Source organism: Amblyomma maculatum, chromosome 8, assembly GCF_055883805.1.
Source record: "Amblyomma maculatum isolate TAMU_Amacu chromosome 8, ASM5588380v1, whole genome shotgun sequence".
Lineage (NCBI taxonomy): Eukaryota > Metazoa > Arthropoda > Arachnida > Ixodida > Ixodidae > Amblyomma > Amblyomma maculatum.
Genome location: NC_139351.1, coordinates 84625778 through 84649409, shown reverse-complemented (window position 1 = coordinate 84649409; position 23632 = coordinate 84625778). Strand labels below are relative to the sequence as shown.

Genomic DNA, 23632 nt, shown 5'->3' with positions numbered 1-23632 from the left:
ACCGAGAATTAACACACTCACAGAGAAAGGCATGGGCCCACGCGCTGCCTCCCGCAGCCTCCCGATAACTTAATTGCTCTCTTCATTTCTCCGACCCCAAAGCTTCCTTCATGAGATTCAAGAACTATTATTGGAGTGTTTCTTGAAAGAATATGTGTGAAAAATAAAAGTATCTGTAACTGTACATACTTGTCTTGCTCGAAATCTTTGCCTTAATTTATCAAAAAAAAGTGAAACCGCTGATCACCTTCGCTCAAATTTCCCATTAGGAAGTAACGTAATCATCGGCATTTTTTTTATCTGCTATAATTGAAGATGTCCTTGCTAGAAGAGAAAATTGAAACTCTTCCAATATAATTCTAATTACACGTCCTATGCTGGTTGCCGCCCAATTACCCCGCCCTGCAAGCACACGCCAAAATAGATCATTGGAACTATTACTTTTTCTTGTGCCTTGAAGGAAAATGTGAGCGTGAAACATTTCATAGCGCACGTTTAATGCGCCGGAGCTCCTATGCCCACCTTTTTGAGAATAGAGGCTGGCCTGGAAAATCTAAAATGTTTCATATATTTGACAGAGAGAAAGAGCAATAACAGAATAGAAAGACAGGGAGGTTACCCAGGCGATGTAAAGTAGGCTACCCTGCTCGTTGGGACGGGAACAAACGGACAAAAAGGAAAGAAAGAGCGCTAAGAGTAAGGAGTCTGCCACATGTCCAGAGATCTATAGTAAAAGGAAGTAGGTAGCCTAAACTTACAGTCTAGAACTCAACTCCGAGTCTTTTAAGAACCTAGGAAGCGCTTAACTGCTTTCCTTTCTGATGAAGGTGTCGTCCATGGGCCCAGAACCTCACCTTCAGTAAGAGGGCAAAAGTCCAAGCGGCGAAATGTTGCAGCTAGGAAGGCACGCTCCCGATCAAATTGAGGGCAGTCGCAGAGTATATACGTGATCGTTTCATCACACTCACCCTGCTCACACATTGGAGAGTCTGCCATACCAATGAGAGGGGAAGAGGCGTTTACAACCGGTACTCCTATCCACAGGCGACACAACGTTATAGCATCACAGGGGGGGGGGGGGGGGGGGGGGGGCGAATGGTATCTGAAGTTGATGTAATTGGTCAAAGTGGTGCGAGGGGAATGTCCAGCCTTTAGGCCTAGACCGTGAGTGTCTCGTCACGTTTCGGGAGCGCAATCGAAGGTGCCTTGGTGTTTTGGCTCCTGTCAGCGGTATCTGGACAATGTTGATTGTATCGTGAGGCGATCGAGCACAATCGTGAGCTAAGTCGTTGCCAACAATTCCGCTATGCATGGCCTGAAAGCCAGTGGGAGATTATTCCGCGAACCTCTTATAATGCCCGTTGATGCAGATATTTTACCTCCGCTTCGAGTTGCTCGTGGTCACCATGGTTTAGGAAAGCTTGAAGACATTTTAGGCACGTTTATAATCACAGAACAGAGCCCATTGTTGATGATTTCGCTCAGAGGTATACTTTACAGCAGCACGAAATGAGGCCAGTTCTGCTTCAGTAGAGGTGGTAGAGGGAAATAGTTAGGCGTTGGCGGTTGATAAGGAACCGCACCTAATTACAGGTTGTGTTTTGATGGCAAGAATTATTAGGTCGGACATCCCTGCGACTCTGTCGCCAGTTACCATTTCTATCCTTTTCATCCTTGAATACACGTTGTAGCACAGAAAACCGACGAGGGACACTTTCTCGCTTTCCAAGAAGCGGAAAAAATCCTTCTTTGAGGCAAAATGCTTTGCAAAATGGTCTGTAGAATTTTAGATGGAGCATATTTATAAAAAAATGGTGGGTGTTTCTAGCAGTAACACTGTGTGCCTATTTTGTGTAATACATGAGGTAAAAGATAAGGAGGACTGCTAGTGGCCACCATCAAATTGCATGGTCGCATTATGTTTTGGGCAAATTGTTTGGCCAAGGCATAAAATGGAACATCATTCTTACCGAGAATTACCCTGCCCTCAAAATAGTTTCATGTATGCAGAACGACACTTCCTTTCAACATATCGTCACATTTTTCCTCCCATTTGTTGCGAGTATCCCTTTCTTATCGCTACATATATCTGCATAGCTGCGAGGCAGTAGAAAAATGAGTACACATAACAAAAAAGTACAAGACCGAGGCTGCATACAGAATACAAGGCAGAGAGCAAAAGTGCCCCTGAGAATTGTTGACATTTTCGTAATTCGTGTTATCCTCCGCGCGGCCCTTTGGAAGCTACAACACTGTGTCTCATTCTGTTTGAGCGACTGTAACGCTAAATGCATTTCATATAGGGTGGATTAAGGCGAGTATATGTAGATTAAGATTAATTTTGGGGCATCTTGGCAGATTAGTGGCGGATTGTGGTTATTGAGTTTGGTCAGGAGAAATAACAGTGGAACAGTCTGCATTATGTTGCATTATGATGGGTTGAAGTGAAATAAAGGTTTAGGAGGGTCTATTAGGTTGGAGTAGAGTGGAAAAAGACGGATCTATATTTGAGTCAGTTTTATTGGTGCATGTCTGCAAGTATGGCAAGCTTTCTTATTGACAGCGCGACAGTGCTAAGGTAGCGAGGTATTACTGCCTACGCCAGAGGAAAGTTTTTTGAAAGCCGCCGAATTGTGTGGGCAAAATGCCTTTTTATTCGGCGTTAAGAAAAAACCTCAGTGTCTAAGCGACATTTTCCGGCTTCCCAATCCAAGGTCACGGAGAGCCAGCGCTGTAAGGTTTTGAGACTGAACGGCATTTACCACAATATTCCCATTTGAGTTATGACGAGGGAGTTAGGGTACTCCGGTCAGGGGTGCTGCTTTTGTGAGCTGATAATCTGCCGTTATTGCTCACACAAGCCTTGAAAACTTCAGCGCATGTGAAACTCAGGCCGCGCTGGATTTTTCTTTGCTCCGCGTTCTGGGCCCCAAGGCCCTATTTGGGTTAAATAAAAACCTCTCCACGTTTCCTCCGGAGTAATAAGTGATAGGTTGCATTCTTGTTTTTACTTTAACGATGGTTGCAAATTTAAATTATTTTTTAAAATTATTGGACCTGTTCTGTACCATGTAATATGGCTCGCTACAACAAGCGGATGCAATACAGCTAGGGCGCACGCAAGGATAAAGTGTTTGTAACGTGCAGATATATCACGCTATCCTCCCTCTTCGGTAGTTAGTAACTGCTGCCCAAAAACGTGTGTCGCCCAGCACTCAACTAAATGGCCCCCATAAGGCGCTAATGGCTCTTCAAGGGCATCGCGCTGCCGAAGATAAACAGCGCAATGTTAAGGCGTCCCAAACAAGGAAGCCAGTGTTCCAGGCTCGATTTAAGCACAATAATATTTCTCTTGAAACAGTGTTATTACTTGACCGGCTGCGATCATGACTCGTCTCTTTCAGTAACACCCTCCCTGAATTGTAACCCAGTGTTGGCGCAGTATTTGGGTGCTTGAGACAGCAGTAAGTTTCCCATATTTAGTTTGAATATATGCGATAAACGAAAGACTGTATCATCGCCATATACCAGTTCGTCCAGGCGTTCAATACGAACTTAATAAGTCCAAAGGTCCCCAGTATGTATTTTGAACTTTTCGCTGGCCACATCTCTTCCAGCTAGAAGTTTAATGAGCACTTACGTAGTCTGGCACAGGACAAGTACTCAGACAGCAACACAATGTCCTCAAAGTTTGAAGCAAAATTCCCGCATGCCATCCCCTTGATGCCTGCAGTCCTATTATGTCAAGAAACTAAATTGTTTCTTCAAAAAATTCGTTTTTCTTTTCTTATGCCCAAAGTTCATTTTGTTTCTGGAAATAGTACAGTATGCCTAGCTACAGATAGTTGTGATTGCCTTTATAGTGCAATATTGAGGTAGTATTTGCTTTCTGAAATAGACTAAGCTGAAAAAAATGTTGAAACTTTGCAGCGGTTTGGAAAACTTGGAATTCGGAGAATAAATTTACTTAACTCGCTGCAGCCGAATGGGTTATATCCTAAGGAGAATAAATTGTGCCAGCTCTTCAAGTGTCTCCAGCCCTTTGCATGTGTTTTGTGCAGAAAAAAAAAAGTTGATTTCGTAAAGAGAGGACAAAAAGAATAAAAGCGTGGTAGTGCGCATTTGCTTCCAAGCCCTCCTAAATTATTCTTTTTCTGAACTATCGGCGGACAGAGCCGCAATATGATAATAGAAATAATATTAGATTTTAGACAACAAAGTTACTACACGATCGCTTCCGAGCTGCAGGGCCCGAGAAACTTTCGGCGGGAGATGATACATGTAAAATAATGTGGAAGTTAGGTGGTCCATGCCAACCTTTTATCACTCAGTGCCGACGAAGAATCAGCTGCTTAACAATAAAGAGCGAAAATAAACAAAACGAACGTGACATTTTTGGAGGCAAAGTAATTAGATTGGCTCGCACATACTAAGGGAATTCATGAATAAGTAATTTTATACCGGAAATCTTCTTTCTACAAATGTATTCAGCAAAGTGAGTTACACGAGCAGTTCTTGAAGTCTTCCAAAATATGCTGTTTGTCCCGGGAATACTCTTCAATAATGGATGTAGCGTCGTTCTCTATGGCCTCACTGCAAGTGCTTTTAAGGAAGCAAAACTAAAACGCTACTACGGCCACTAGCTGTAATAAAAAACTTTTGCCATTAACTATATTTATACTTTGTCTTAAGCGCCCATCGTAAATATGTTAAAATTCTTCACAATCATAATTTCCAATGGAAAACTATGAAACTAAGTATAACACGCAGGCGTAAGACTAAAGTAGGCCCAACAAGCTATAGCATGCCTGTCAGCGAAGTATGTGACCCTAAGCGCAGCAGAGGGGAGCCAATTTTCATGACTTCGTAGCATAACTGTAACGCAATTGCTTGCTGTGCAGCATTCTGAGTGGCGTGAGTAATGCAATCGAAAGAGTTATATGCTTCGTTGATTTGGTCCAAATGCCTGTTTTGAGCTATCCTGCAACTCGGCTAGCACAACACACACGCACAGAATAATGACATTTTACAATACAGCACTGCTTTCACAATAAAGCTTCGAGAATATTCAACTCAGGAAAAATTTCAATATACCTACAAAAAAAGCCTCAACAAAAACACCTGTCACACACTTCCGTTGCATTATAGCCTAATGTGACGTCACATCCTGTTAGGCCTTACCTTAACTAATTTAATAATGAAAACATCATCGACGTAACTCAGTAATTTCGTAATTATTATATCGTAACATACATTTTTCATTAATTAGTATTAAAATAATATATTTAATTAAACATCCCATCTGCAGCGGAAATCGAACATCCATCCCTCATATCCCCAGCACAGCACTCTAACCAACTGCCCCACACTCGCGATCGTGAAATGCCCATCATAATTCTCCTTGTCTACCGTGAGAAGATAGTAGCGATGACAAAAATGCTGCAATTAGTGATAATTACAATAATAACATTAGAAATGATAACGATGGTGCATTTAGTTGATAATTATATTGAGCGCAAACGTCGTGCATCGTGTGCACCAGCAACGCTTAGGCTTTCGAATTTCTGCGGTCTAGATTCCATAGTGCTCTAGGAATTTTTGCGGACATGCTTTCGCAAACAGCGAAGTAAGGCTTTTACCTTGAAATAAGGTTTTGGTGAATATGGATGCCAACTGCCACAGGCAGTATGACAGTCTATGTGAAATACACACGCACCGGGAGCCTGATTATTGCAGTTATCTTGGCAATCTGACGTGCGTAATGCAGCGGACACCATCTACTTTGGAGTTCGGAGTGAGGTATGCGGAGGCATTTTGAGCGCGGCGCCTGCCATTGGTCGCACAGCGTGGTGGCAAATAGTTATAGAAATGTGAACACTGGGTCACTGCTTTCTCGATGTTGGAAGCGAAAGCTTTAATTTCCTCCACTTGTGGTTTTCGTACTACCACAGCGATGTTTCAGCGCGGGACAGACAGAACAATTGGTTGTGCTTCCAAGGAAGAAATAACCTGCCTTTCTTCATGTTCCCCTGATGTCCCTTTTGGCCCAGCCTCCCCTAAAATCTTATTTGGTGCATATTTGTAAGATGCACGATCTGGATCCTGCTCCAGAACGGTGGGGAGCGATAAGTTTCAAAAGGGCAATAAGAAAAACCCGCTTCTTAAATGCGTTTGTTCATCTCATGTGGTCGTGTTCCGTCGGTCCGTCGGTCCGTACCACAGTGCGCACTCTTCACTGCCTGTCTGCCTGCTCCTGCCAGCTTATCTGCCCACGTGCGTGCCTTCCTGCCACTAAATACACCATGGGCCAGGAAGGTGAAAACTGACAGGTGAAATGGCTTGGCGATGATTGGTTGGAATTTGTGTGATGTATAACGAAACCACATATAGCCAATTTCTCAGGAGCGGCACATATGGTCACCAAATTTCAGATAGGAACCAATTTTATCGAGAACGTTTCAAGACACGGTCTCCTACGTCATGCAAGTTGGTACGGCGTGGTTAACGTGGGCAGCGTGTATCACTGTCTTCTTCATAAGGATGCCTCTAGAAAGTGGTAAATGGCAGGTAACATGCCAGACACTGGTTGACAACGAGTTGCATGACGTCACGACACCGCGTATGAGCGCCATGTTTGAGCACGTTCGAGCCGTAAGACGTTCACTGCCAACATCTGTGCGATGGACACTGAACAATCTACGTCACATAGCAAAAATCCCACATGGGTAGGTTCGCAAACGCATCAAATCAAACACTATCGCTTTGCAGCGAGAAGGCCTGAAAATCATCGGCCTGGTGCGGAATATAAATGCAGACGCAAATGTTCACCGTTAATGAGTGCTGAAAGATTGGAGACCGAATTGCGGTAAACAGTATTAATATTACGTCATTTTTAACATGTAAGCATTTTTAAATGTCTTCGAGCAACAATTAATAGTGCTATTGATCTATTGCTGTAAGAGCAGGCGCATGCTTGCAGTATAATTATATACAATAAATAATGAATCACTCGAGGTTTAGTTATAAACATCTTGTTGTGGCACCACAGGGACGAGGACAGATACGGAGAAAGACAGACCAAGTGCTCTTATCAACTGTCAAAATTTATTGGGACATGTAATATATAAAAAAAAACAAAAAAATACACAAAGAAACAGAAGGCAACACATCCGCACTCCGGTCCATGTTTACAAGGCTCATATCAAAACCTACCTAGTGTCAAACCGTATCCCCGTATCAAATGTTTGAGGTAGTGAAATTCAGCGTCAAGCAGCAATAACGACGGCGCGCTTACGCGTTTGTCGGATAACTTTTTTTATTTTAAATGCCTCCACAACTTCTCGGATTGTCTTGTCTTGATGTTTCCAGATGACGCGTGATTTATGGAACAGCGGTGTGCAATCGTGACCCTTGACATGCTTGGAGAAGTGTGTCCCCGACCCATCTTCGAGTGACCTGGCATGCTCACGTAGGCGCACATTATTACATCGCCCCGTCTGACCCGTATAGTGCAGGCCGCAGGAAAATGGAATGGTGTAAACCACACCGCAGGCACACTCCACCCAAGGATCAGAGTGCTTAACACCACACCCATTCACCTTCACCCGCGTTGCCTTTTGTTTCTTTGTGTATTCTTTTGGTTTTTTCATATATATTACATGTTCTAATAAATTTTGACAGATGATAGTGAGCCCTTGGTCTGTCTTTCTCCGTATCTGTCATCGTCCCTGTGGTGCCACAAGATGAATACTTACCAACTTGCCCTGTTTTGTACTCTCGTTTAGTTTTAAACGTTCAATATAACCAACAAATTTCTATTGTGTATGTTTGCGAGTGCATAGAAGGAACAAAAAAATGCAATGCTGTGCAGTGCAGAACATTGTTACCACAAAATGCCTAGTCATACTTTTTACGGTCGGAAAAGAGGCGCTTAAAATGCACGGGCGAGGACGGAGTGCAGAAATGCTTTGGCTTCGGCTTCATCCGCCTAATAAACGACGAATATTGGTCAAGCTTTTTCTTGTTTCGCTTTTCCCTTCTTTCCGCAACAACGTTGGCTTAATTTATTTGTGATTGTTCTCTTCGAAGAGGAAGCCGCTCTGCTTAATTTGATGAATGGTTTCCGAGCTTCTGGGGCTTCAAAACGGACTTCAAACACCTTAGTTCAAATTTGAGCTTAACTCTAAGGAGGATGCTTTTTAAGCCAAGAGGCTAATATATATTCGTTGCTCGTCGCAGTTTAATTCAGCTCTTGCAGAACGCTTTAAATAGGTGTTTAGACCAGATTTTTTTATCCTCGTATCGTAGGCTGCTGATGTGTGTCTGTATACAAGTATTATTCGCTCTTGTAATCAACGCGCTCTACCACATATGCATGTAGGTGTGAGATGCGCATCGCTAATCACATTTTTCCTTATTCCAGAAAGCAGCGAATTTGGATAGCACTGGGCTTCTGGATTTACCCCGTCTAGCAGCCCGCGGGTCATTCGAGAGCGGAGCCAGCCATTTACTTTTTCTCGCGTCGCTTCAGCGACTTCCGGTTGCTAACAAGGTGACTTCATGTTGCTGCTGAGCTGCGCTCGAGCACCCAGCAGCCGATGGAGAAGTGATATGAAAGTGGAGAGCGTGCGCCGCCAATTTTCCATGGGTAGAAAAATCGCAGTGCATTATACTACGTTTTGTTCGATCTCAAGAGAAGCGCGAATGCTAATTTTGGCTGGATCACAGTGCACACAATCTGTAATGTATTTTTCGATTGCCGCAGTTTACTTATGTTTTTTGCAGGTGGAAACGTATGTTTTTTCGCAATTTAAAAGCGCAACAGTATGCTTCATACTACGCTCATTTATTTCGAATTTGAAAACGTTTTCATACATCAAGTCTATATATAGTATGTGCATATTTTACGATGCTGTTCGAGGACCTCTTCGAGAGCACCTGCGTATTCCTACGTGCACGCTCATTAATGTATGCACATCGTCAGCATGTGAACAGAGCCCGTGCGCGCGTGTGGTATTATATTTCTTGATTTATTGGTCTCCCGAAGCTTAGGCAGCTTTCAAGGCTGCAAAATGAGCCCTCTACTATTCGATCCTTCTCATCCACTCTAAAACATCCGCGCCCACTCGTATCGTGGTGGATGCTTCCAGCGTGGCCATTGGTGGAGAAGATCGACTCCGAGTGGCACCAACTGGGTTTCCTCTCTTCGGAAGCTTCAACTTGCAGAGACTCGCTACACCATATTTGGCTATGGGCTGCTCGCCATCTACTCTATACAGCATTACCGCCACTTCTAGAAGGGCCAGCCATTTTACTTTCTTTCGGATAATAAGCCTCTGGTGCATGTCTTCCGTACGAGCTCTTTCAAGTACGTCGTTAGCGAAAGTCGTAGCTGGCCTTCATGTCGAAATTCACAATAGATATTCGGCACATAAAAGCATAAAAAATTAGGCAACTACTGCACTTTCACGCATTATCTCCATCGTTGTGTCTACACCTGTGGACTGGGAATGTGTGGCTAGGCCGGAGCGAGACGACCCTAAGCTTCAAGCCGTGCGTGAGCAATAACGTGCCCTCGATCTGCAGCTCGTCCCTCATTCGCTTGTGACCAGATTGCTCTGGTGTGACGTCATCGGCTCTACTGCATCCATTCATCCTGGAGGCTTTTCATTGTGAGATTCTCCCTTCACTTCACATCTGCGATCCCAGCATAACAACGATTCACCGCATCGTTGCACAGCGGTACGCCTGGCCGAACATTAACACCGATGTTCGCCAGTGGGTCCGCTCGTGCCTTGCTTGCCAGTCCGCCAAACTGATCCGCCGTACAGACTCCATCCCAGTCTTTCCACCTGGTTGTCGCTTTGATCACACCCCCATTGACTTGGTTAGGCCACTACTTCCCTTTAATGACTGCCTGTACATTCCGCTAATGATTGGTCGGTTCACTCGTTGGCCCGAAGCAGTTCCCATTCCGGACATTACTACGGAAAGAGTTCCCAAAGCCTTAGTTTCAGCTTGTTTCCCGCATCAGTGGCCCCGGTATTTTTACCACTGATGGTTGCCGCCCATTTGAATGCACCCAATTCACTTCCCTCACCCGTCTGCTAGGAACCAAATGCTGCTGAACCCCAGCATACTGTTCCTGTGCCAATGACACGGTCCAGCGGCTCCATCCTCAGCTCAAGACTGCCCCCACTGCTCTCCTTAATCGTGAATATTGTGGTGACAACCTTCCTATGGTGCTTCTTGGCTTACGCGCTTTTCTTCGTCGTGACCTTGGCTTTTCGGCAGCCGACCTCGTCTTCGCTGCACCCCTGCGGCATATTGGAGACTTGTTCGTTCCTTCGGCTCCTTCATCCCCAGTCCTTGCAGTATCTTCAGCGCCTTCAGGACTGCATTCAACACCATCTGACCGTCATGTCTTCATGTACCTACACCTTGCGTCCCCGATGCAGTTTTTTAAGGGGAGACGCTATAAAAGCGTATCTCAGCCACCGAACTCGTCTTCGCCTAACTCGTCTTCGCTGCCCCCCTCCGGCTTATTGGAGACTTGTTTGTTCCTTCGGCTCCCTCACCCTACAGCTCTTTCAGTGTCTTCAACATCTTCAGGACTGCATTCAACACCATCTGTAAGGCCGCAGTGAAAAGCGACTCGCACGTGGAGTCGAGCTGGCGGTCGAACCCCCCACGCGCCGAGGCCAAGGAGCGAGCGCTGTTGTTTTTTTTTTTTTTTTGTTCTCCTTTTCTCTCCTCTTCTTGGATGCCCTTCTTGGATGCTGAATGCGCCTCGCGGGGCGCGCGGGAGGCTTGGTTTGTTTCGTTCCCTTCGCCCCGAGGCGTCGCCAAGAAGCGAACGACAGACTCATGCAATATTCAGCCGGGAACAACAGTGGCACGCTTCTGCGAACCACTTTACGGCCAGCTCGTCCAGCAATCTCAGCGATCTCCCGCCGTGGCGCCAAGCATGGGCACAGGGAGACGCCGTTAATGAAGCTTTTTGCACTGCCACAAGCGCTCGCTAAATGTCCTGCAGAAGGCGACAATAGGCACGACCCTCAGCCCTCCAAAGTAGGCAATCAGCCCAGCAATCTCCCGCTGTGTCGCGAAACATCGGGGCAGAGAGACCCCGATAATGAAGCCGCTTTGCCCTGCCCCAAGCGCTCGCTAAACGCCCTGTAGAAGGTGACTGTACACTGCTCTGAGACAGTGCCCCCCCCCCTTTCTTCCTCGAACGGGACGGCGGTGTGGCCTAGTCTCCAGAATCCCCCGCGGCGTTTCTTTCACAAAGGCGGCAGCTGCAAGGTCGCGTCGCAAACACGCTGAGGAGGGGAGGCAAAGACAGGCACCGTGTGAGAGGGTTTGGGGACCAGCGAGTGGAGAGAGTGTTTGCTTTGAATGTTGTATTTTTATTTGACGTAATTAAGGACCTGGGTCCGAGATTATTCTCAACCCACGGGGGTTGTGGCATGTTTTTCTGCTGCTTCATTTTCGGGGCGGATCACCTAAGGTGACCGCCCTTGGGGCTTTGTTGATGTCTGGTATCAAAAAGCGGTCCTCGGACCAGGTTCGTCAGTCAAGATTGAGGCTCCGTGCTTAGCACGTATTTACAGTCCCTAGGCTTTAACCGAAATGCTCGGTAGAAAAGTAAGGGCTTGTAGAGTGACTTCTCTGTTTGAGAGTCTATTTTGTTTTAAATTGCAGTTGTCTGTGTGACTCTTGTTACTGTAACTTAAAGTTTGCCAATGTATACTATTTTGCTTCTGTAAATATATATCTCCTCCTGACCATCATCAGATCATCGTCGTCTGCTTCTCTACCTGCCGAACACTAACTTAACATTACTCCATCTGACTGTCAGGTCTTCATGCACCCCGACCTTGCGTCCTCGATGCATATTTTCAAGGGGAGACAGTAAAAGCGCATCTTGCCCACCATACGATCACCCGTATCGCGTCTTCAACAAAACGACAATGTCGGCGACTATCACGCTATTTCATCCGGAAGAGTGTGTCTAGTTAGATCGTCAAAAACACGCATACATGGAGACACCTCTTCATGACGTCCCCTCTGATGTTGCTGGCTTATCTGCCGACCTCTGCGCTAAGGCACTCCCATCCCTGCACCGGGGTCCCTGTAGTGCACAGCGACGCTGTAAAGCGAATGCGCTAATATCGGCGTTACCAACCGGCGAAAGAAGAAAATAAATTTGAACCGTGCGCTTGCACGGCATGGGCTATTCGGTTCAAGACGCCTGCCCAACTGGTTCTTTTGTTCTGGTGCTCCGCTGAGACCCCGTAAATTCCCTACAAGCTCCTGCTATCTTCTCACGTGATTGTGGGTAACAGAAATCGCTGCGCGCAATACAAGCATCGGGTTAAGATGATCTAGATACAGAACAGTATGATGCCCGCTCATGCTTGCTTCGCGGCTGCACAAGTCAGTCGTTTGAAGCCGTTTTTCGGTTTCCGCAGAATTTTAGTGCAATATATTGTACGTTACACGTGCTTGGGGAACGGGAAAATAGCTGGAAAGCGTTCCGTGAGAGAAGCCAAAAACAGATCTCGTTCGTGAAGGATCGGAACTATGAAAACGACTCGTGACCATATCGCTAATTGATGCTCGCGGACTGAAGCAGAGCAGCGGTAATCACTGCCGTAGGGTCATGTCACACCGAATCGTGAGAGCACTTCGAGACGTGGCCCGTTGTGTGAATCTACCTTAACCGGATCGACGAGCTTCGCGCTTCAGGAAGCTTAGACAAAAATGCCTAATAAGGCGAAAGCCTTTATGGCTCGTACTGTCGTCGATTCGCAGAAGGCGTCACAATTTCGCATGCATTTGAAATATGCCCCCCCCCCCCCCCCAATACGTAGCCTTAATAGTACCTAACAGGAAATGAAAGAGGTAGTATCTTGCACAGTTCTTTCATGGACACTTGACCGCGTTGTAGAGGGAGGAGGAAGGCGCGAGTGAAAGGGGAAAGAGAATGAATGAATGAAAATCTTTATTTACACAAAGGGAATTCTCCCGGCGTTGGTGGGGCCCTCAGTCCAGGGCCCCAGTGGCCTTTGCCGTCTTGCGCGCTCTGTCAATCAGCTTGAGCTGGTCGTCAGGCGTCGAGCAGGACAGCGCAGCCTCCCACTGCTCCGGTGTTGGTGTGGTGTTTATTGGTGCTACCTGTGTTTTTTGACAGGCCCATGTAACATGGTAGAGTGTAGGGGGTTCTCCGCATAGTGGGCATTTATTTTCATAAGTAGTGGGGTGGATTTTACTGAGTAGACTCAGATTGGGGTATGTGTTAGTCTGTAGCTGTCTCCAGGCAACCGACTGCTCTCTATTGAGGTCTTCGTGTGGAGGTGGATAGATCCTCCTTAAGGCTCTTTGATGTTCAAGGATGGCTCCATAGCGTCTAGTGACTGCGTCCGGTTCCCCGTCGTTGTGCGCCCCCCGGTTGGCGTATGCTCGGGCATTGGCGTCGGCACGTTGGTTACCTTTGACAGTCTCATGGCCTGGTGTCCACGTTATGAAGCATCTCGAAAAGGTTATTTTTCTTGCCTTGAGTATGCGGATGGCCACAGTAGATATGCGTCCGCTGCTATACCTTCTGCATGCTTCTTGCGAGTCCGTAATTATTTTTGTGGTAGCCTCCTCACCCTGGTGGGTGATAGCGAGAGCGATTGCCGCTTCCTCAGCCTCGAGAATGTTGTTGCTCTTGATCGAGGCGCAGTTGACTTCTTTAAGCTGGTGATCAACCACACTGGCTACCGCTCCGCGTTGTTCTTTGTATGTGGTCGCGTCGACGTACAATATGTTTTTTTTTCCTGCGAGGCTTCTTTCGTGTGCCTCGGATCTTGCCTCTCTTCTGGCCTTGTGTATTTTCGGATGCATGTTTTTCGGAATCGGGTTGACCTTAATGATCTCTCTTATTTCTTTCGGTATGCTCCCTGTGCTGTTTATTTCTCTGCAAGCATCTCTCATGCCCAGTATATTTAGCGTGTTCCTTCCCGTTTGCGTCTGCATGAGTCTTATTTTCTGCGCGAGAAGGTGGGCCTCGATGTGCTCTTGCACTGTGTTGTTTATGCCCAGTTTATTGAATTTTTCGGTCGAGGTGTTGACCGGTAGTCCAAGAGCGCATTTGTAGGCTTTCCTCAGGATTGCCTCCAGTTGTTCTTTTTCCTGTTCGAGCGGAATTTGGTAGGGGACGCCATATATAATTCGGCTTACAACGAGGGCCTGTACTAGCCTACATGTGTCCTCCTCGGACATGCCTCGTCTTCTGTTGGAGATTCTTGCTATCATTCGCGTGATCTGCGCGGTGGTACTTGCTAGCTGCCTGATTGTTTGATCTAAACGGCAATTGCTTTTTATCCGCATGCCTAGGATTTTTATTTGCGATACTTCCGGGATCTTTTTTTCCCCTATGTAGATGTCGATGGAGTTGTGCAGATCGTACCCTCTTCTGTGGACTCTGAGCACCTCAGACTTCTCCGGAGAACATTCAAGGCCGCAATGTCGAGCGTATGCGTTGACAGCGTCTGCTGCTCTCTGCAGACAGTCTTGCTTTTCTCCTAAGGATCCCCTGGTCACCCAGATCGTGATGTCATCAGCATAGATAGCATGTCTGGCTCCTTCAATTTCCTCGAGTTTTTTTGCTAAGCCGATCATAACAATGTTAAAGAGCATAGGGGATATCACTGAGCCTTGCGGTGTTCCCTTTTTGGGGGTCGGGAAGGTGTCTGTCCTGATGCCGCCTATTCCAATGGTGGCGGTTCTGTCACTCAAGAAGGCTTTCACGTAGCTGTGTTTTCTCTGCCCGCAATCTAAGTTGCAGAGCCCGTTTAGCATTGCCCTGTGACTGACATTGTCGAATGCTGTTTTGAGGTCGAGCGCGAGCAAGATGTTTTCTCCTTATTTCGGGACCGTGTTAAACACCTCCTCCTTGATCTGCAGGAGGATGTCCTGTGTTGATAGATGTTTTCGGAATCCGAACATAGTGTGGGGCATGAGGTCATTGTCCTCCAGGTGGGTCTGCAACCTCTGAAGCACAATTCTTTCCTATACCTTTCCCAAACATGACGTCAATGAAATAGGTCGTAGATTTTCCAGGCTGGGAGTTTTTCCGGATTTAGGAATCATTACTATTTCCGCATGAGACCAGTCTTTCGGGATGGTCCCCTGCTCCCAGTGTGTGTTGATGAATTCAGTAAATCTGTGGATTGAATTCTCGTCCAAGTTCCTAATCATGGCGTTGGTAATGCCATCCTTGCCTGGGGTGGTGTTTTTTGTGGCAGACATAACTGCGTGTCTGACTTCTTCTATAGTAATGGCTTCGTCAAGAGTGGGATTTGCTTCTCCCGTGTATGGCGAGCTGTAGTCGGCGCCCGTTTCGTCACCGATGTATCGCTGCTTGATGTTCTCTAGCAGTTCCCGGTCTGTACCTTGGAACTGGTGCGCGATCCTTTGGATTGTCTTATGGTTTTCACATTTGGTCTTAGTTGGGTCTATGAGAGCCCTTAGCAATGCCCAAGTCTTGGCCAAACCTAGGGTCCCCTGTAGATCGTTGCATTTCTGGTCCCAGTCGCGTTTCGAGAGCTCCATCGCATATTCTTCGGCTTGTTTTGTGACCTCGGCGATATTTAGCTTGAGCTTTCTGTTGTGCCTCTGCCTTTTCCATCTCTTTCGCAACCCCCGTCTAGCATCCCAGAGGTGTAAGAGATGTTTATCGACGTTGGGCGTTTTGTTGGTGAGAGTGACCTTCTTAGTGACTTTTTCCCAGTCGGATTTGATACCCTCTACCCAATCCTTAATGTCCTTGATCTCTGTATCCTCGGACTCCGCCCTGGTCTTTCTATAGGCTTCCCACTGTGTGAGTCTAGCTTGGCCATAATTTTTCCTGATCGGAAGAGTTTCTATCTGGATGCGCCGGACAATTCATGCAAAGGAGTGATCCACGGACTTGATGTCGGTACAACACCTACCGAATGGCTGTCCCATCTTAGGGTACGCACCCAAGGAGTGAAAATCCTTTATGCACGAATGCTTGGAAAATCTCAAAGCGCCGTCCTAATATTCGAAGGCAAGATCGTTCCCCGCTACGTTTATTACTACGGCGGTGAGACGCGTTGCTACCTCTACCGTTCATCGCGCCAAGTTTGCTATATATGCTTCAAGCGTGGGCATAGGGCGGACGTATGCCCGACACCTGACGCCGTTGTGTGCTCGAACTGCGGTGAACCAGTCATCGAGGACGGTCATTCGTGTGAGCCCAGGTGTGCGCTGTGCAAGGAAGCGCATCCCACAGGGGCAAAGGAGTGCAAGCAACGCCTAAGAAAACCGAGGAGTCCACGGACCAGAACGAGAGAGAAAACCGACAGCGCAGCAAAGGGCGATGGCGGCAAGGGCGGACGCGGCCGGGCTCGGAAACGCTGGTTCAGCTCAGATGCTACTTCGCCATCCAGGTCCAGGTCGGCGTCGCGCTCCAGGTCCAGGTCGGCGTCGCGCTCGAGATCAAGGACCAGGGAGCCACCACAAACAAAAAAGGGGCAGCAGCAGAAGAAGATAAAAAAGGAGGAAGAGAGTAAGTTGAGCTGGGCAGCGCAGCTTTTCTCTACTTCTCCCACTGTTAAGAACACGAACGCGCAGGCACAATTCAGTAAAAACACTAGTGGACAACTTATCGAAGTGCAAGAACTAAAACAAACCATTCAGACACTCAGGTCGGAAAATGCTGAACTGAGACAGAAACTTAACGACCTTATAGAAGAGCTCAAAGCCCAGAGAACAGGGCAGACTGACACGAGCGCGCGAACAGATGAAACTCAGCCAGCCACCATAGGGCGGCAAGAATTCGCAACTGCCATGGCAGCCATGAACAACTCACTAGCTAATCTTAGTAATCTCATTTCTAACATCCAGGCAGAGGCGCAAAGAGATAGAGAATGCCTAGTACAATTCACGAGCATGAAATCCAGAGGCAAACCCTATGATAGGCCATTGACCGAGCATGGCGAGGCACCGTAAGACTCGGTCAAGTTGGAAACCCTTGAAATATGGCAATGGAACTGCCGCGGGATCAGCAAAAAGCGTGGTCTTCTTAAACAACATATCACAAATTGTACAGTACCGCCAGACATAATCGCCCTACAGGAACCCGGCTGCTCACCTACTCTCCCGGGTTACTTAGCATATGAGGGGCAGGGGGAAAGCAAGGTCGCCACGCTGGTTGCCAAAACTATCACCGCAATCAGATACGACATCGACGGAACGGACATTGACCACGTTCTTATCGAAGTCATTACCCAAAAGAGAAGCCAAGAAAGCATCTTCCTGCTTAACGTATACACCCCGCCCAGCCAAAAGAACGCTAGCTTCAGCTACCTGCTGGGCAAGGCAGAACAAGCAGCAAGCAAGAGGGGCCTTCTCATCCTTGGGGACTTTAATGCCTGGCATAAAAGCTGGGGCTATGTCAGAGAAACTCCGAAAGGCAAGGATCTAGCCAGAGAAGCTGATCGCAGAAGCCTCAGCCTAATCACAGATCACACCCAACCAACGCATCAACCGCGATTCGTGCCCAGACTTAGCGAAAAAGAAGAGCCATATGAACAAATTTGACAGATACTGTGCCTTTCCTTTCCTATAAACCAACAACGATGTCAGCGTGAGACTGTTGCTATGCGGTTACGGTGTTCACAGAAAACAGTCGTTACTAAGGAATGGCGCAATGAGTGGTGCGACCACGGCGCGGCCACTGCCACAACGAAAAGACGATTTTCGGCCAATCTAGCTCTCGGTACAAAATAATTGGTTCACAGAAAAGGAAAGACGCAGCATCTTGATCGGTGGACACCTGAATCATGTCGCTGAGGGAGAGAGGAAAGTGGCAATGAAAGTGGAAAGATCAGTGCGCGAGATATGTCATATTCCGTGAGATTCTGCAAGACATGTTCTTGTCTAGAATTCCTGTCATTTGCAATCCCACACTTAACGCGCACCAAGGAACGCCACGCAACAGGCGAGATAGTTTACCGTTCAAACACATTTGCCGTAGAAAGCGTGGCCGATACTGGGCTTTCACGTTCTGTAAACCAATTAGAAATATATGTAGCACTACAGCGAATACCAATAACTGGCAAACGATGAGAAGCAAGTCATAAGATAGGAAGGGTAGGCTTTCGCCGTTCTCCTCTTTTAGGCATGGTGGTCAGCACTGCTGACCCCTTGCGTCCGAGCTGATCAGAGCTGCCTCCCATCCCTCTTGCGTTGGCTGGTTATTTATAGTGACAGTTTGATTTCGCTGGCGTGCTACACCATATGGTACAGGTCTGCCTTCTTCCCGCAGAATTTGCATTTGCATTGTGAGTCAATGACTCTGGATCTATTGCATGTAGTCTTCGTGGGTTGTTACCACAATTTATTTTTTTTTTTTTTTTTTTGCACAGTCAACTCGTGTTAAAGGAGAAATTAAATCCTGACGTTTTTTCTTTAGCGTTCTCTGAGCGCCCACCAGATGGCGAGAGGTGTCTGTAAGGATTAGGGTGCCTGGATGCTCTCTCTCGCCCCCGCTCCGTTCAGGGTGGGGACATTCTTAGAAGGAGCTGTCGCCGCCTCGACCGGTTTTCGTAGCCGCTGTCCGCCATTGCATAGCCCAGTCCCCACGGAAGCAGCACGTGTGAACTTTGCGCGGCCGCCTGGCTGTGGTTTTCGGCGCAGAATGCCTGGTTGCTGCGTGCCGTTGTGCACGAACCACTCCAGAAATGGTTGGAGAATGTTTCATTTTCCAACAGAACCGAAAAGAAGGCTCCTGTGGATTGTGAAAGTCAAGTGCGACAAGTGGCAGCCGACAAAGGGATCGTGCGTATGCCAAGTGAGTATTGTGCCTTCGTTTTTCGTGTCTACAACTTATTGCCGTGCACGTGTAGTAACCGCTATTGGAGTCTGTCCGTTTGTGCTGTGCAATGTGTGACACCTGGCAGCCTGTGCACTAAAACGCAATAAAAAGGCTGTCATGTAACGAATGAGTTTTCTATGCCTGCATCATGAAACTGTACAACGCCAGAATCTTCCGAGGGTGCTAAATATGTTGCATGCGAACCAAGTACTGAAAGAAATAAGCGTTGATGATCCATATCGATATTATATTAAAAGCTTCCCTCATTATGTCCCGGTTCTGACATCGCCTGCAGGCCCACTTTGAAGAGAACAACTTCGAACAAAATCGGGCCGATGGCTGGAAGAAGTTGAAACCAAATGCTGTGCCAACCGTATTTCCCTTTAACGGTAAGTACATACAATACTTTGACATCAGCGTTGCATTCATAAGGCCGCTTGCCGTTGTCGTATTTTGACGAATGTCAACGGCACTAATGTGCTAGCGCTTGCAATTGCAGGCGTAAATCTAATTCCGGCAACGGGCATTCTTATTTGCACCTTCAACTTGTTCATTATTATTATTATTTATTTATTTTTACTTTACTAATATTATTATTATTACTTTTTTTTTTTTTTTTTTGCTGTTGTAGCCTTGCCGCGGCAGTGGAAGCCACCGAAAGAAAGGATGCGACCTCCTGTGTCATCCGTGGCATGTGAAGATGAATCTTCACTAACAGCTGCCGCCTCATCACCTGAAAGCAAGGAAACAGCTTCAGCGTCCCTCAAAAGCAGCAATGAACTACCTCCAGGACATGACTGCAACCCAAAAGCAGCCAGCCTGAGCCTTTCGCCAAGTGACAGAAACAACGCTCAAAGCTCGGCTTCTGCTGCGCTGTCTACTGGAGTTCATGACCAACAATCTGCTAATAGCTCCTGCGCAGAGTTAAATAAGCAACTGGCAGATATGACGAGAAAATATAACCAGCTCCATGAAGCGCACAGCAAGGCAAATACAACCATTCAAGGCCTTAAAAAAAAGTGAATAAGCTGGAAAATAACTTAGAAAATGTTGGAAAGCGCATGAAGTTCTTGAACAAAGATCAAGTGGAAGCACTTTCACGAAACAGTAACCAGGGGAGCACATGGTCACCACAAACAATCCGGCAAGCACTTCAGATTAAATTTGCATGTGGAGCCTCGGGTTATGAAACAGGAGACTTGGGTACCCACTTCCGTCCAGTAGAACTCTTGCGCGTCGCCTACAGGGTCTGAAGTTTACGCCGGGGATCCTAGCTGAGGTGGTCGACTTGCTAAAGATGAAGGCATGGAAGACGTTGAGAAAGACTGTGCCCTTTTTCTTGATGAAATGGAGATCGCCGAGGGATACGAACTTGATCGTGCTGGAGATGTTGTGTATGGGGGAAAAACTTTGCCACTGAAGCCAGATGAGCCTGTACACCATGCCCTCGTATTCATGGTGGGTGGCCTCACTCAGAGATGGAAGCAAGTAATTGCATATCATTTCACTGGAAGCCACGTCGATGGCTTGACCCTCAAGGAGTGCGTTCTGCAGATTGTTGAACTTTGTGCCGACATTTCGCTGAGAATCCGCGTCGTGACTTCGGACATGGGAGCTTCAAACCGGGCGATGTGGCGGGAGCTTGGATTTGCGAGTCACAGAAATTCTCATACTGTTTGCACAATATCACATCCTTGCCTGGAAGGTAAGGAGCTTTTTTTTACTGCAGATGCAGCACATGTTCTAAAAAATATCAGGGGACAACTTCTGAATTCATCTGTGTTTACTTTAAGTGATGCAACTGTATGTGAACATGGCTTGCTATCTAACGAAGTAAGAATAGATCATGTACGCGCTGTAGTACAGTATGACAGTGACAAAGAACTTAAAGTAGCTCCAAAGCTCTCAGAGGCGCATGTTACTGCCGGCCACTTCACTAAAATGAAAGTAGGAGTAGCTGTACAGTTTTTCAGAGAGGCTCCATCCGCAATCCGGTATCTGGTGAGGCATCAAATTCTGGGCCCGGAAGCTGAGACAACCGCGTGGTTTCTGGAACTCATTTCTAAATGGTACACGATTATGTCTTCACGACACCCATCAACGGCCCTAAGCCTTCAAAACATGGAGAAATACCATTCAGCTATCAGCACACTTATGCTGGCACTTGATACCATTCAAGGTATGAAATCAGGCAACACGCCTCAGTGGAAGCCATCTCAAGCAGGTCTTATGATTTCTACAACCGTCGTTCTTCGACTCCAGGACACGCTCTTGAAGGGAGAAGGCTACAAGTTTTTTTTGACTAGTAGAATACTCCAGGACTGCCTGGAAAACCTATTTTCCGTCGTACGTCTCAGGAAACCGGTTCCGAATGCCTACGACATGAAGTGTGCATTGAAGCTTGTTTGCGTGAGCCAGTTTTTGCACACACCAACGACAACAAACTATGAAATCGACGATGGCCAATACCTTGTTGACATGCTGTCGAAAGGCCTGAAAGAGCAGGCTGAAGCAGAAGTAGAAGGCATTGACGACGCGGAGATATTTTTCATTGAGGAGTTACAATCAGCTGATTGCGCTATTCTTTTCCACATTGGTGGGTTTCTTGTCAAAAGCATTGTCAAAGCGTTTGACTCCTGCGAACAGTGCAAGACTGCAGTCTTGGGATCCAACAGCAGTGAGCATGCATATTTAACAGCGCTGAAAGAATATGTTAGCGATGGGAACAACCTTCACTATCCAAGCGGTCCAGTCATGAGCACCCTAAAGTCTTGCGAAGAGCATTTCCGCGGCATCACCACTTGGACTGATAGCGCACTCACCATTAAATCGCCAGTGCAGGCAATAACAGCATATCTGAGCAAGATGTTGCGATTCAATCTGGAAACATGCGAACAGCACAAGGAAGCAGTTCAGAAGATGCTCGTTTCAAGCTACGCGAGACTGCGGTTACGCATACACCTTCGTCAAATTGGGGCAAGAACAATTAATGGAAATGCAAGTAAGACATGTGCAGGAGTCAACCTGCCATAAGCTCAGAAAGTGTCATGTTTTTCTCTGTACATAGCCACATTATATGTTCCTCCATTTTGGTTTAGGAATAGTGTTTCAATGTTGTCTGCTTTTGTCAATTTGGGATTCTCGTCATGCTACACATTTTCTATTGTTTTCTGTAATTATTTGCATTTTGTACTCAGCTCATTTCCCCTTCTGGCTATCTGTTAAACGAATAAAAGCTTTCAAAACATTGCTCTGTACGCCTGTTCTTTTAAACTACGGGTGTATCCGGAACTAGCATGATAATAGCTGCTGAAGTATATTCCCCAACACTGATGTCAATACCAGTATTTACATCTATTAGGATTTTTTTTTTATTCATACAATTTAAATTAGCATTTTGATGCTTCGTAATGGCACTTCAGTAAAAATTTAAAGAATTCAGCCAGATTGCTTTGGGAACGTGTAACATCTAGAGTTCGCCTATGCTAAAGGGAACAAGTCCACACCATGTCAATAAGGATCATCTGCCATGCGCGGCGCGAGAACACAGCGATTCACGTCTCGTACTTTCTACGCGAGCATTTCCTACATGGAAGCAAAAAAAAAAAAAACACGCCTCGTTTATAGGACAACGCTTTGCAACATAGGTTGAGCAAAACTATACCATCAAAAAATGAGCCTCCCTGATCTATTATTATGGCCTGCCACCTCTTCAAGGGTCTTTGTCAGCGCGAAACGCGCGTGCGGATGAAAATTTAGTGGTACATTCGTGTGCTTGGAGCGCGCTACCCGAGTGACGGGCTACGCAATGGCGGACGCCGTAGCAGACGACGCGGTTGTCCTCACCCTGAACGGAGCGGGGGCGAGAGAGAGCATCAAGGCACCCTAGTAAGGATGGTAGTGGTAGTGTTGTGCAAAACGCGCCTTTGTACCCGCCATATCAACTCCCGCATGGTAGTCAGTGTAGCTGACCACCATGTATGAATGATGTTATATAGGTAGGGTTCTATATTTTATCATCTAAATTCAACATAAATGTAAATTTCGTGTTCAAACCAGCCTTTAAGATGTTGAATATGAGGATGTGCAATTTCCAGGATATTCCGTAGGATATTCAGAAATAGAGTGATGAAGGCGTGCCATAAAGAGACCTTTCTTAGCATGGTGGTCAACACCACTGACCACCTCATATATTCTAAAGCGCAATAAGTAATTTTTATTGGGAAGCAATACTACTTTAGCTACCACCTCAGCCCATGCCATGCCGCAGCCGCATAACCACGCTTGACCTTTCGCGTGACCTCGCTGCGTGAGTCATACCATCTGTGTAAAAACGGGGCCCCATCTCACGCCGTCGCGGCCACGGCCGCGGCCTGAATCCCGCTCCTCTCACCAGGGGCGCTGCGCGCTATGTGACGTCATACCATCTGTGTAAAAACGAGGCCCCATCACACGCCGTCCCATGGAGGAAGGAAAGCTTAGGAGAGGCCCTGACGTCTTTTTTTGGAAGCCGGCGCGGCCGCGCCGCGACCGGACGCTGCAACGTCTCTCCTCCTCCTTTACCCTTTCTTCGCGATGCTCACGTACCTAGGGCCCTTAGCAACGCTGTTGCTAGTGGCCCGAGTTTTCATAGCAACGCGTCGCCGTTGCTAATGGCCCGACTTGGCTAACCCTAAATTTTGACGTCACTTCCGCCACACTTTCTCCAATGCATTGGGAATGGCAAGAGCCTCTCCTAAGTTG

The 23632-nt window shown here is 46.9% G+C and overlaps 1 pseudogene; it reads left to right on the top strand.

The window, feature by feature from the left end:
- The first annotated feature begins 18541 nt into the window (after positions 1–18541).
- LOC146181683 (uncharacterized) lies at positions 18542–22038 on the top strand (annotated as a pseudogene).
- The last annotated feature ends 1594 nt before the right edge of the window (positions 22039–23632 follow it).